The following is a 14,915-nucleotide window of genomic DNA, read 5'->3' as shown; positions in this document are numbered from 1 at the left end:
GCTGCATCTGCAGCCCCAGACATGGCCCATCACCCGCCCAACCACGAATTCTCCCTCCACCAGCCCCCCGGGTGTGCCCCGCTCTGTCCTGGGGGTGGGCACGGGGCTCTGAGGCTGCTGCAGTCCAGCAGGATGAAGACACAGAAGGGTGACGGAAAACAAAGGGGAAAGAGAAGGGAGAAGTAAACAGCCTGGAGCGGTGTTGAAGGGAGAACAGGAGGGCGAGGAGCGGGGAGGGAGAGCAAAGAGAGAAAAAGAGAAGCCCTGGGGAGAGGTTTGGGAGGAGAGCCCCTTGGCTGAGTATCCCCAGTCACATACAGCCCTTGCCGCCTTTAACTCTCGAAGGTGGGGGTGCCTTTACAGTCAGGACTCTAGGCCCATGAATACTAAATGCTACTCAAGGCCACCACAGCCTGCCAGACTCCTCTGTCCATGGGATTCTCCAGGCAAGAATACTCCATGCAAGAAGGGAGTAGCTACTCCCTTCTCCAGGGGATCTTCCCGACCCAGGGATCAAACCTGCATCTCCCACATTGCAGGTGGATTCTTTACCGTCTGAGCCACCAGGGAAGCCATAGTGAGTCAGGCCTCAAACTGCAGCTTCTTTCCCAGCCCCTAAGAGTAAATTGTTTTTCTTCAAGCATCTGCCAACGCTTCTTCAAGACATTCCTTTGGAAGTGGGAGGGCAGGCAACCGCTAAACGCTGGGCTTCAAAGTTCAGGATACATCATTTAGTCTCAGGGGCTTCTCTGTGGACGTGTTTGAGCCATAGATTTGAGCTGGATCAATAAACGTGACAGAGTTGCTGAGTGGCCCACTGGCCACCCACGGGCCTCACTTCCTGAGTCATCTTCCAGCTGGTGAGGCTGGGACACAGTCTATCAGCAGAATCCCAGTTGGGGGGTGGGGATCCAGGAAATGTTGCTTTCCTTGTGGAAAGGGAATCTTCTGGAATTTTTCTTCCTCACGAGGTGGCTGCCTCCTGAGTTCTGCCTCTGTTTTCTTTTTCTTTTTGGCAGTGTCTTGTGGCATGTGGGATCTTAGTCCTCTGAGCAGGGATCTAGCCTGTGCCCCCTGCATTGGGAGCATATGGAGTCTTATCCATGGACCACAGGGAAAGTTCTCTACCTCCATTTTCAGCACAGGGAGTGATGCAGGGTGCGGGGTGTCTCAGGCTGGGGCAGGGGGCAGGAGGTGGCCTGCATGGGGTAACCTGCAGCAGGTCATCTTGTTCTGCACCCCCAGTCTGACCACAGACCAAGGTGGAGTGCCAGGTGGGTCTTGAGTGTCTCAAGTATGCTCCAGTTAAGGGCAGACCTCACAGGGGTTCCAGCTGTGTTCACAACTTAAGCAGCAAGCGCTGAATAGATCTGCCTCATGGTAATTCACATTTCTTTGGGTCAGGACCCTGGGTGGTGGGCACATCCCCCAAGTGTAGTGGGAGAACTGGGTTCATGTGTCCTGTTTGCTTCCAAGGTTGAGAAGGACAGAGTGGGTCCAGGGCCCTGGAGACACAAGTTCCTCTGCAAACCCCCCATGTTGCTGAGCCACACACACCTCCACCTGCGGGGAACTCTAAGCAGATTAGTCCTCTGGGGACAACTGAAATGATGAAAAAGGTCCTTTTTTTTTTTTTTAAAAATGAGGAGTTGAAGTCTGCGTCCTTGTAACTTCCACCCACAGGGTCCACTTCCGCTCTTCAGCCTCTGAGCTAAGAATAGTTCTCACGTGTTTTAAGTGGTTGGAAGAAAAACAAGAGGAGAATATTTCATGGGACATGAACATTATATAAAATTCAAATCTCAGTGTCCATGAATACACTTTCATTGGTGCAGAGCCATGCACAGTCAGCTGCCACAACAAATGCCACATGTGGTGGTCGGGGGCTGTTAACAGCAGACATTTTTTCCTCAAAGTTCTGGAGGCTGGAAGTCCCAGATCCCAGTGTGGGCATATTTAGTGTTTGCTGAGGATTCTCCTCTGATTTTGAGGATGGCCGCCTCCTCCCTGTGTCCTCAGAGGCCGAGAACAAGCTTGCTGGGGTCTCTTCTTCTTGTAAAGGCACCAAACTGTCATGGGACCCCATCCTCAGGACCTCATCTAAACCCAGTGTTACTTGTTCAGTTATGTCCAATTCTGTGACCCCATGGACTGTAGCCTGCCAGGCTCCTCTGTCCATGGAATACTGGAGTGGGTAGCCATGCCCTCCTCCAGGGGATCTCCCAACCCAGAGACTGAACTCAGGTCTCATGTATTGCTGATAGATTCTTCATTGACTGAGTCACCAGGGAAGCCCAATCACCTCCCAAAGATCTCAACTCCAAAGAGCATCCCATTGAGAACTAGGGCTTTAACATCCCCAGGTGGGGCGAGTGGTAAAGAAACCACTGCCAATGCAGGAGACACAGGTTCAGTCCCTGGGTTGGGAAGATCTCCTGGAGGAGGAACTGACAATCCACTCCAGTATTCTTGCCTGGAAGAACTGATGGACAGAGGAGCCTGGCAGGCTGCAAGTCCATGGGGTCAGAAAAAGTCAGATATGAACGAGCAACTGAGCGCTTCATTTCTTCGTATGAATTTTGGGGGACACAGACATTCAGGCCAGAACACTTATTCACGTAACAGCTATGACTGCTCTCACATCACATGGCAGAGCTGAGAAGCTGGGACAGGCTGCAGAGACGGCAAGGCTAAAATGCTTACTTTCTGATCCTCTGTAGAAAAGGTTTGAAGAGCCCTGTTTTAGGAGTTGCCCAGGCCACACCTCCCTCCTTGAACAAAGGGGCTTTGGGCGACCTTCACACACCCTTGGGAGGCACAGACCCCCCCGCCCCCCAGCAGGACTGCATCCCCATCACTGTGAGCACACATCTATTTCCTGGGTCCACGTCTCGGGCAGTACCTCTCTCCACGTCGTGCTTCATTGAGTGAGGTCACCGCAGAAAGCGCTCAGTCGGGCCCCCGTGGGAGCTCTTGGTCCCTTTCATCTTGTGTGGTTAGGTGAGCTTGGGTGGTTTGGTGATTTTCAAGCCAGCTCTGGGATTCCGTTGAGTTTTCAGCATATGAGATCACAACCTCCTCTCCGGGGATTGGACACTAATCCAGTTTATTAACTGATACCCAGAAGCAGAGTCATCTCAAAGGCGGTGTAATGTGTAGCGTTTTGCTCAGCTCTGTTCAAAACCTCTCTTGGGGTGGGGGACAAATGCAGGAGGTGTATTTGTTGACGCTGGTGCCTGGAGGGGCCCCAGGTCATGGGCTGGGGGATTCACCACCAGGTCACTCGAGCTCTACGTCCTGTAGTCCCCACCCAAGTCATGTCAGGAGTGAGGGGTCTCCTGGAGGTGTCACAGAAATGCAGACCTTCGCGGCTGAAAAGCTCCTTGTGGGTTTTCTTCTCTTCCTGGGAGATACCTCCCCGGTGACGTGTTATGCAAACTTCCCAAGTGCTCCACACAGGCCACGAGAAAACGCTTACTCAGAATCATGACTGGGCACTACAGTCTGTCTAAAGGGTCCTTTCCTTTCCAAGTGGTGGACGTGTTGCAAGGCTCAAGGTTTGAAAGGACTCTGTGTGACTCGTGGAGTGGGGGGTGGGCCCCAAGGACATCACAGGAAAGAGGACCCCCAAGAGGACCTGCTCAGCCCTGGCCTGTGGGGGCCCACCTGCTCCTCCCCCTCAGATGCCCGGGGAACAGAGCAGGGAGGGTGGTCAGCAGGTCGGGCCCACGGCTTTCCTGCGGTTGTTAACCTTTGGGGTCTGAGGTTAATCATGTGACACAAATGTGTCTGCCCCAAAGATGTTCCTTGCACGAGAGAAAGCAAATTACTGCAGGATCTTTTTTGACTTAAACGACATCTCCAAAGCCCAAAGCAACATCAGCAAACCGAAACACCACCAAACCAACCCCCATTGTTGGGAGATGTCTTTTGATGGATTGGATACCTCTCTGGATGCTGGAGCATCTGATGAGAGATATCTATGGTGGGGACCACAAACCTGTGCGGTGAGGGGCCAGAGGGCAATATTTTGGGCTTTGTGAGTCTCTGCCCTGTGAAAGCAGCCAGAGACAATTTGTGAATGAGAAGGTGTGGCTGTGTGTCAATAAAACTTTATTTATAGGATTTCCCTGGCAGGCCATTGGTTAAGACTCTGAGCTTCCACTGCAGGGGACACGGATTCAACCCCTGGTTGGGGAAATAAGATCCTGTTTGCCGAGAGGCACGGCCAAGAAAGGAAAAAACAAACAAAAAACTGCCCCCAAAACTCCACTAAACCTTTACTTACAAAAACAGGGACTTCCCTGGTGGGCCAGTACTTAAGACCTCACCTTCCAATGGAGGGGATGTGGGTTCAATCCCTGGTTTGGGAGCTAAGATCCCACATGCCTCTTAGCCAAGCCCCCTCCCCCAAAACATAAAACAGAAGCAATATCATAACAAATTCAGTAGATCTTAAAAATGGTCCACATCAAAAAAGTCTTAAAAAAAAAAAAACAAAACAAAAGACAGGTGGTGGGTTGGATCTGGCCCTCAGGTCATAGTTTGCAGAAATTTGATCTCTAAGGACTGAGGCTGAAGCTGAAGCTCCGTGTGGCTGCCTGATGCGAAGAGCTGACTCATTAGAAAAGACCCTGATGCTGGGAAAGATTGACGGCAGGAGGAGAAGGGGACGACAGAAGATGAGATGGCTGGATGGCATCACCAACTCGATGGACATGAGTTTGAGTGAACTCCAGGAGTTGGTGATGGACAGGGAGGCCTGGCGTGCTGCAGTCCGAGGGGTCACAAAAGTTGGACATGACTGAGTGACTGAACGACTATGAAAAGGGGTGACGTCCACCAAAAAGAGATGGAAGTGCGGGTCCTTACGAAGTCCACGGCACTCGCGGCTCTGCTCTGTCCTTCTGTGGGGACAGTCTGGTCAGGAAGGGGGCCCCCTCACTTGTAGATGGCTCTCATGCTGCCTGCTCGTCAAGCCCATCCCCCCACTGCCTGGTGGGGGTGCTGGGGAGGAGGGGAGAAGGCACAGAGGTGCTGTGCCCCCTGAGTCCTCATTAACCTCTTTTACTTTGCTAGTAATTCTGATTTATCATTGGACTGCAGGCCTGATTAATCTTTTCCTAGTAATACACATAAAGCCGCCCTCCCAAGCGCTCGCTGGGGACAGCTGGCCACCGTTGCAGGCTGCTGCCTCTGATGTTGACTATTTTTGGTTCCTCTTCCTGCCTCATTTATTTTTGATTTGGGTTGCTCACACAGACTGTGTGTTCTCTTTCCCGCTCCTGCACTGAGACGAAATAAATGTAGAATTTTAAAATCCTGCTTGTGGTACCTCAACATGGCACCTGGAAGGTGCCGTCGGAGATGGGGCTACCTGCCCTCGAGCTCCGGCCTGCGGCCTTGCGTCACTCTCCTCGACATAGTGACCCGTCCAGTCCTGGGGAAAGGCTGGGCCTGCAGCATCCTGCATTGACACTGGGCTTTGAATAGCTTGGGGTCCAGGACACCTGAGTGTCCTCTGAGGGGTGTGGATGGAGAAGGTACCAGACGTGCACCTGAGCAGCATCCTTGACTTCATCCCTGGGTGAGGACCAGTCCAAGCTGCTGGGAACCAAGTGCAGAGGTTCGAGGAGCCGCGATAAAGGCTTCCATGTGCACTCACTCATTTAGCCTTCACCCCACACCCTGTGAGGCTTGTAATGCTTATTACCCATCCCTGGTGATGGCCGGGAAACTGAGGCTCAGGGCGGTTAAGTCAGTCTGGCCATGGCCCCCCAACAGCCCTGGGGGTCCCTCCTCAGAACCACAGCCCTGCGCTGCCCCCAGCAGAGAGGAACAGTCAAACACCTCCTCCCTACAAGGGTGAGACAGCGTGCTTTCCAGGGTGAGAGTAGACAGGGTGGAGGGACAAAGGGCAGAGTCGGGCGGGAGGTCTCATTAGGAGACCAGTGATGATCCAGGTGGCAGCTGGGGAGGCCCAGGCTGGGGTGGCCGGTGGAGTCAGGAGGTGGAAACCAAGGGGTCAGCTCGTGGGTGGATGTGAGGCCTTAGAGGAAGGTGGGGGTGCAGGGTGACCCTCAGGTTTCTGCAGAAGAACTGCCAGCTCCCGAGATGGCGGGGTGCAGCAGGTTGGGGGTGTTCTGGAGACTGGTGGTGGCTGCGTCCAGTCCGAGGAGTATATGGAACACCCATGTGGGGCTGGGGTCCTCCTCCCCTCTCTTCTGCCACTGAGCCTTGGCAGGTGCCACCCCTCTGCCCAGGACACTCTTACTGTGTGTCCCCACTCAGATGTCACCTCTCCAGGGGCCAGTCCATCATGTCAGCATGTGCATTTCCTGAGGAGCTTGTACCTTAACCTGTGGAGACACCACCTGGCTGTCCCCCAACCAGAAACGGTGAGTCCAGAGGGCAGCCACTGGGTCGGTCTCATTCCTTGGGGAATCCTTTGTCCTGGGACATGGTGGTGCTGAACACGTGCAGGCAGGTCACGCCCATTCAGCACGATCATGTGCTCCTTCTTCCTGAAACCTCGGAGCCTCCTCCAAGGGGTTTCATGGTGGGAGAGTGCAGCCCACACAGGCCCAGGTTGGGATAGCAGGCCATCACTGGACTTGACAGTCTCTATCAGGTCTGGAGTTCCTGACCAGGGTAATCCCTGGTTCATGACACATGGACAGAGGCAGGCATGCATGCACGGACATAGAGCACATGTATATGCATGTGTGAACATGTATATACACTCACACACCATCTCTACCATCTCCACCTTCATCATCTCCTCCAGTTCCATGACCTTCACCATCTTCACTTCCACCACCTCCATCGCCACTACCTCCACCACCTTCATATGAGTCCATCACCTTTCACCACCTCCCTGACCTTCACCTTCATCACCTCCACCACCTTCATGTCCATCACCTCCACCACCTCCATGACCTTCACCTTCATCACCTCCACCACCTCCATGACCTTCACCTTCATCACCTCTCACCTCCTCCATGACCTTCACTTTCATCACCTCTGCCACCTCCATGACCTTCACCTTCATCACCTCCACCACCTCCATGACCTTCACCTTCATCACCTCTCACCTCCTCCATGACCTTCACTTTCATCACCTCTGCCACCTCCATGACCTTCACCTTCATCACCTCTCACCTCCTCCATGACCTTCACCTTCATCACCTCCACCACCTTCATGTCCATCACCTCCACCACCTCCATGACCTTCACCTTCATCACCTCTCACCTCCTCCATGACCTTCACTTTCATCACCTCTACCACCTTCATGTCCATCACCTCCATCACTTTCATCTTCATCACTTCCACCTCCACCACCTCTACAACTTCCACTTCTATCACACCCTCCACCTTCACCCCAGGCTGCCTCCTCTTCCTCCAAGCACTGCTACTTTGGAATCCCCCTTGCTGAACAATGCTCTGAGCTTAAGTTCTCACCTCCATGCCCATGAGCCCCATGCCAACGCTCCCTGCAGCTTTCTGGTCTAAATCTTTGACATTTGAATACCAGCCCAGCCCCTGGGCACTCTCATCTCCAATAAAATCTCCCTCTCTTGCCTAAATCCAACTGGGGAATATGAGAGGCCAATGTACTACCTGCCCAACCCCCCACCTCAGGCTTTCCCACCCCTTTTATTCACCTGAGCAGGGATGAGGAAGGACTCGTTAACTTGCCCTTGGAACATGAATAACCTTGGACCAGGTATTCCACCTGTGACCTGGGGGATGGGGATGATTGGAGGGGGAGGGGCAGGCAGCAATCCCCCAGTTCCCAGAAAATAATCCCTATGGGATCCCCAAGACAGGGATTTTTCAAAGTCTGTGTGTTCTGGTCACACTTCAGATAGTTCTTGAATCTAAAATTTATCTACTTATTTTTCTAGTAATCTCTGAATTATGACAAGTAATGTTGGCTTTCCCTTGACTGCAGGAACAGCGAGTTTCATTTCAAAATAAGCTTATTTAAGAAGAAAGTTTAACCAGTTAAAAGAGAAATGCAAACTCAGAAACAGATCTGGCTGTGTGCACATATGACTCATAGCAGCAGATGAAAGGCCGGTGGCTGGGGTGTGGAAATACTTGCCAAAGACAGAGACAGACAGACAGACAGAGAGACAGGGGGACCAGAGTGCAGGAGAGACAGTGCTTCCTGAGTCTGTGGCCTCGGAATCTCATCTCCAGAAATCCCAGGAGGAGGTGCAGAGATTGCACAGGGCAAAGTGCATTCCGGGTCGCATGCAGTTCTTTCTGTTTTTAAGAACTAATTTTAAATCCCCCTTTGTGAAAGTGTATCAGAGTTCCTCCCATTATAGGAAGTTTATCCAGACAGTCTAGGGAGAGACCAGAACCCCAGCAGGATGGAGTGCTCCAGGCCAGCCCTGGGGAAGTGCTCCAGTGAAGGTCTGGGTGGGGGATGTGCCTCTGAAGGTGTGTGTGTGTGTACACACACAAGCACGTGTGCATACACACACAGACGCACACATGGGCCCACTCTATCAGCCCAGCAGCCCAAGGTCTGCTGTCCGCTCACATACCCCCAAGACATGCCAGGGAAGCCCTCTCCTTCCACTGCCTGCACGTGCCACCCTGGCCAGTCCAGGAAGGTGGCACCGAGCTCCACATGTGGAAGGGCCTGCAACCTCATGGTCAATGTCCCAGGCCAGCCCCGGGCAGCCTCCTGCTGCTCTGAAAAGCAGATGCTCCACAGGGCCAGTGAAGACAAAGGACTCAGGTCTCCACCAGGTAGGCGGTGATGGCCACAAGGTCCTGAGAGCCATCTGGGTGACACAGACATCCAGCCAGAGAACATTTCAAACATAGCCTCAGAGAGTGTGCCCCATACCTCTGGGGGGAGGCAGAAGGGCTGGGCCTGTTCCCACCTCCTCTGGGATGAACTGCACGCAGGGGTGTGTTTGCTCTCCTCTCCCTCCTGCCTCAGTGGATGCTCCCAGAGCGATGGAGGAGGGGCTGCTTCCTCTGGGAAGCCAGGACACGATCAAGTCAACAGGCATCTCCCCACCAGGCAGCCCACATGAAGCAGTCCCTTGGACGAGGCTTGGGGTTGGGGGGCCCCACACAGTGTGAGATCTGAGTGGGGGCATGCTGGGGGGCAGAGCTGTGCCCCCAACACTCCCCACCCCGGCTCTCTTTTCATGAGGAGAGCATCTCTCCCCCATTCTGGTGTCAGGAGCTTGTCCTTAGCCGGGAGAGGGTCTTAAACATAAAGAACAGTGGGACCAGAGAGCTCTGTCCCCTGTGCTGGTCACCATCAGGGGGACAGCGGCTTCCTGCTGCAAAGCAGGGACTCAAATGACTGCCTGGAGGGCCTTTCCTTGTGAAATCCAAGCCCTACCCTTCATCCCAAAGAGAAAAGGAGCTGCAGGTCTAAATGGCCCACCTCCAGGGTTCCCTCCCCACCAGTGCTGGTGAGAAGATCTGGGTGAGGCTGGACTCCCCCTGCCCCACCACTCACCAGGTCCCTGAGGAGTGGCCGTGCAATCTCAGAGGACTCCAGGCAGCACCCCACGGGCAGAACTGAGCCCAGGGCACCGTGCGACCAGCACGGTGCGCATCTCCAGTCAGTTGGCTGAGTCTGCAGTACTGCGAGCACCTGGCTGGGGCGTCAGAGACAGAGGCTCTGCATCCACCTCTGAGCGGGATAATCAATGAGCCCAAGGACTGCGGGGCGGGGAGCAGGAGGTCCAAGCACACGCATCCCCTCCCCCCAAGTGATCAGACCGACAGTGAACCTGGTTTTCTCCACTCTTCGAGGGGGAAAGAGAACAGAAGGGACAGAGAAACGTCTCATCTCCTATCACAGTGGACTAGGGTCTTTCCAGCTAAGTCAAGGTGGGAGGAAAACACAGAGTTGGGGGTAGGGAGGAAGGACCCCCCAACCCCGCCTCCCGCTGCCAGTGATTCAAAGCCTGACTCAGCAGATGACACGGGAGAGAGCAGAGGCGGCCCCAGCTCTCGGCAGGCGGATGGATGAAGCAGCTCCAAGCTGCTTCCCTGGTCTGGGGAGAGGGGTGGGTTTTTTAACTGCTTACCCCCCAGGATGGCAGCAGAAGGGATAGGCAGGCATGCTGGTGCTCCCCCAGACAGGCAGTCTCAAAGCCGGTCTCTCCAATCTAAGTGGACGCATTGGCGCCCTCTTGTGCCACCAAGCAGTCCCTGGACACACAGTCCCCAGTCCCCTCCCCCAGGCATGCTAGAGTCTCTCTCTGGGGCTCTGGATGACCCGGGGCCGGGAGGCCTTGGGGAGTGGTGGGTGTTCTCACCTCACCCGTGGTGGTAACACTGAGGGGCTGGTGGTGGTCTGTGGGGATGGGGGCCACCTACTTCTGGCCAGTCCTGCTCCGGTGACCTCTGGCCACCGTGTCCAGCTAGCCCCTCCCCTGTACTTGGCACAGTGCCTGGCACAGCATGAGGCTGACTATCCATGGCTGATACCTGGAACTTCGCATGATCACACACACGGCGGTGCTGGACCCCTGGAATTCAGGTGGATTTTAATGGTGACCCTTAGGAGACGCTGGGGGACAGACCTTGGTGCCTTTTGTAGAGGGAATAGGGAGGCTGAGAAAAAGGCTGCTCGCCAGTGTCTGATGGATCCGGGACCCCTAAATGCTGTAGCATAAACTTGCACCTCCCTGGGGAGGCACAGGCTCGCATCCTGAAAAGGGGGACCTCTCTGAGTGCCTCCCATCTGCCCTTGATGGAACACGCTGTCCTGTCTCACCTGCTCACCCTGTCACCCACAGGTGTGCTCCGTGAGGCCTCCCCAGGCTGCTTGTCCACTGCTCTGAGGCCAGGAGGGGACTCCTCCCTCTAAGTACACTGGCAGCTATGGGCAGGGTGACTCCATTCTGGATCCCATTCCTCATTGTGGGCCCCGGCTCTGGGTGCAACTGCTGGCTTTCCAGCAGGGTGATCCAACTCAACCCAGCTCAACCTCAGGTCCACCCGCCACCCTTCCACTCTTGCCCTATAGACAGTAACACCTGATGTGCAGTCCGTCTCAATGACGAAGAATCAGAAGACAAGAAAGAAAACCACAGAGGGGGCTCTGGGGTCGGTGGTGGGAATCAGTGGCAGAAACCTGCTGTAGTGGCTCAAACCATGTCCCTGCCCATCAAAGAAGTGAAGTGGAGTGAAAACTGCTCAGTTGTGTCTGACTCTGCGACCCCATGGACTATATAGTCCATGGAATTCTCCAGGCCAGAATACTGGAGTGGGTAGCCTTTCCCTTCTCCAGGGGATCTTCCCAACCCAGGGATTGAACCCAGGTCTCCTGCATTGCAGGTGGATTCTTTACCAGTTGAGCCACCAGGGAAGCCCAAGAATACTGGAGTAGGTAGACTATCCCTTCTCCAGTGGATCTTCCCGACCCGCCCATCAAAAGACATGTCAAAGTCCTGATCCCTGGTATGGCTGAATATGCCCTTCTGCATCAAAAAGGACATTGCACATATAATTAAGGCATGTTATCTTGGACTGGGGCTTCCCAAGTGGCTCAGTGGTAAAGAATCTTCCAGGAGATGTGGATTTCGATCTCTGGGTCGGGAAGATCCCTGGAGGAGGAAATGGCAACCCACTCCAGTAGTCTTGCCTGGGAAATCCCATGGACAGAAGAGTCTGGTGGGCTACAGTCCATGGGGTCACAAAGAGTCGGAACGTGACTGAGCTGCTGAGCATGTGCAGGCACATCCTGGACTGACCTGTGTGTTAGTCACTCAGTTCTGTCTCACTCTTTGTGACCCCATGGACTGTAGTCTTCCAGGCTCCCCTGCCTATGGGATTTCCCAGGCAAGACTACTGGATTAGGTTGCCATGCCCTCCTCCAGGGGACCTTCCTGACCCAGGGATCGAACCCACGTCTCCTGCATCTCCTGCATTGCAGGCACATCCTTTACCACTAGCACCACTTGGGGTGGACCCAAAATCCAGTGACAGGTTTCCTTACAAGAGAAGACACAGAAGCAGAATAGGAGGCATGGGACGGAGGCAGAATTTGGGGTGATGCATCTACCAAAGCAAGGAGGGCCAAAGATGGCCAGTGACGCCAGATGTCGAGAAAGGCCTGGAGCAGACTCAGAGCCTCCACAGGGAACCAACCCCGCAGACACCTTGATTTTAGACTTCCAGCCTTCAGAGTGGCCAGCGAATAAACACGGCCATTTTGAACTCCTCCACTTGTGGTCATTTTCTCCAGCAGCCCTGGGAAGCAGACTCACCAGCCACCCTCGGCAACCCCCTAACCTTAGCAGGTTGTAGGTGGAGGCTGCTCTCTCTGGGGGTTGTGACCCTCTGCTGGGGGCCTGCGCCCCCAGCCCTGGTTCAGTTCCACACCCTGAGGGGAGGGAGTGTCTGCAGGCAAATTTCTGCAGCTCTCCCTGCGTTAGTGAATAGGCTCCTGGGGCTCTCCCCGCTCTCAGGGACCATAAGAATAAATAACAAATGATTTCAAAGAGGATTACGCTGCTGGGACCACATGACAGAGGCATGAAAGATTAATACCTTGCCCATGCAGTACTACACTAGCAATTCGAAAGCCAGCTTTACTCCACCTCATCCATTAAAGGCTCTGTTGAATTAAAAGGGATGCAAAAGGAAGCCATCAGGCACTGTGCCTTTGCAATCTTGTAATGAACAGGAAAAAAAAATGCATTTTTTAAATGAAAATACTCATTGAGGGTGAAGCTGCGAGGAAGCTACTCCAGTGAGGCGTTGCTGCTTTGGGGGTGTGCGGCACAATTTTCTCGGAAAGTAATCAGGTAATAGAGGCCCAGAGCCTGGGATCCAGAAATCCTACTTATATAAACATAACCTAACCGTTCAAGGTCCGTCTAGTTAAAGCTATGGTTTTTCTACAGTTACATATGGATGTGAGAGTTGGACCATAAAGAAGGCTGAGCCTCAAAAAATTGATGCCTTCGAATAGTGGTGCTGGAGAAGACTCTTGACAGTCTCTTGGACAGCAAGGACATCAAACCAGTCAATCCTAAAGAAACTCAAATAAAGTCCTTCATTGGAAGGACTGATGCTGAAGCTGAAGCTCCAATACTTTGACCACCTGATGTGAGGAGCCAACTCACTGGAAAAGACCCTGATGCTGGGAAAGATCAAGGGCAGGAGGAAAAGCGGGCAACAGAGGATGAGATGGTTGGACGGCATCACTGACCCAGTGGATATTAATTTGAGCAAACTCCAGGAGACAGTGAAGGACAGAGAAGCCTGGAGTGCTGTAGTCCATGGGGTGGCCAAGAGTCGGAGATGACCGAGCAACTGAACAATGACAACCACTCAAGAGGAAATAAACTTAGACGCACACCGGTGTTCATGATGGCACTACTGGGAAGGGTGAAAAATTGCTAACTCCGTAAGGAGACCATGTTTAAATGAATCACGGAAAAATGATGGGATGTGAGTCAGTTTCTCACAGTGATGACTTCCTGTTGGGAAGGTGCTCAGGCAGTGATGTGAGTCAGGGAAGTGGAGCGCCCCATGATTCTGCAGGTGGGAGGTGAAAGCATCCAGGACGTGGGGAGGGGGTCCCACCTCCCAACCGCATCACTGCTGACTCCGTGACCTCCTTCTGGTGGGGTGTTTGTGTGTATGAGGCAGGGGAAGACAGACTCTAGGGGTAACGTGGGGAGTCCCACCTGGGGCTCTGCCAGTACCGAGCTGGGTGCTGGGCTGGGCCTTCTTGTGTTTTCCCCTTACCAGGCATCCTGGCCACTCTGGCCCAGGGGTGAGGCCAGGAGTGAGGTGATCTGAGGCCCAGAGTCCTCTGGTGGCTGTGAGACCTGAGATTAAGCATGAAACCTGTTCTCACCCGTGAAGCACCAACTTCTGGAGTGGCTGGAGGATTAAGAGTAAACTCTTGTGGGTTTAAGCAAGAGCCTGACAAAGCAAATCCCGGACTAAGGGCAGCTGCTGATACAAATAATGATAGGAAAGTCATCACCCTAGCTCTCCTCTTCCCCATCATCATGGTCATCATCACTGTTGTCATCACCAACACGATCATCATCCTCATCACCACCATCTCCATCATCATCCCCATCAGCACGACCATCATGGTCATCATCATCGCTGTCGTCATCAACATGATCGGCATCATCGACACCACCACCGTCTTCACTACCATCGCCACTGATCCCATCATGACCACCCCCACCAGCACCATCACCATGGTCACCTCCACTGTTGTCATCACCTACGTGACTGTCATCCTCACCACCAGCATCTCCATCATCCCCCCCAGCACCATCATCCCCACCACCATCACCACCAGCGTCAGCATCCTTTTCCGGCATCGCCTCCTTTCTGCAGCAGGGCAAAGGCTGTCGGCTATCTAGCCTCCCTCCTGGAGACCACCAGCTTCCCTGGAAACCTGCCCACGGGACATGGCCTTCTCTGTCTGCCACCTGGGACCACTCAATCTGGATGCCCTGGGATGGTTTCTGCAGTTTGAAGGAATTATCTCCACATAATTAAGTGGCTCTGCTATAAACACATGAATGTGGCTGCTGGGCACTGAGCATGTGGTCTGTGGAGGTTGCCGGGCTGTAGGACACAGCTCATCTGTCCAGATGTCAGGTGGCTGGGAGCCTGTGGCCATCAGCCTGGGATGCCAGTCCCTGGACCACAGCTGCCTCAGCACACAGGCTCTGACACCTGGCTTTGTCTCACCCTCAGCTGCAGGGGTGTATCCCTGCCGACTGCCACCTCTGGCTGGGTGCCAGGTCCCATAGGCCACGGCTGCTTTGCCTTCCCCGGGGCACTGCCTGTTGTTCAAGGTGCAGCAGGATTGTGCCCCGGGATATGATACTTTGCAGACGATCCATCAATGGAGCGGTCTGCCTGAGGGAGATGGAATAAGGGA

The 14,915-nt window shown here is 53.9% G+C and overlaps 1 protein-coding gene across 1 annotated transcript in view; it reads right to left on the bottom strand.

Annotated features, from left to right (window-relative positions):
- The window catches only part of KCNAB2 (potassium voltage-gated channel subfamily A regulatory beta subunit 2), a 95,723-nt gene that overhangs the window by 69,366 nt on the left and 11,442 nt on the right, over positions 1-14,915 (bottom strand). The gene's annotated exons all lie outside the window — the stretch shown is intronic.

Source organism: Moschus berezovskii, chromosome 17 (assembly GCF_049115385.1).
Source record: "Moschus berezovskii isolate FMDL1 chromosome 17, NW_MosBer_1.0, whole genome shotgun sequence".
NCBI classification, from domain to species: Eukaryota; Metazoa; Chordata; class Mammalia; order Artiodactyla; family Moschidae; genus Moschus; species Moschus berezovskii.
Note: the sequence above shows the minus strand (reverse complement) of the source record. Positions and strands in the feature narration are given on the sequence as shown.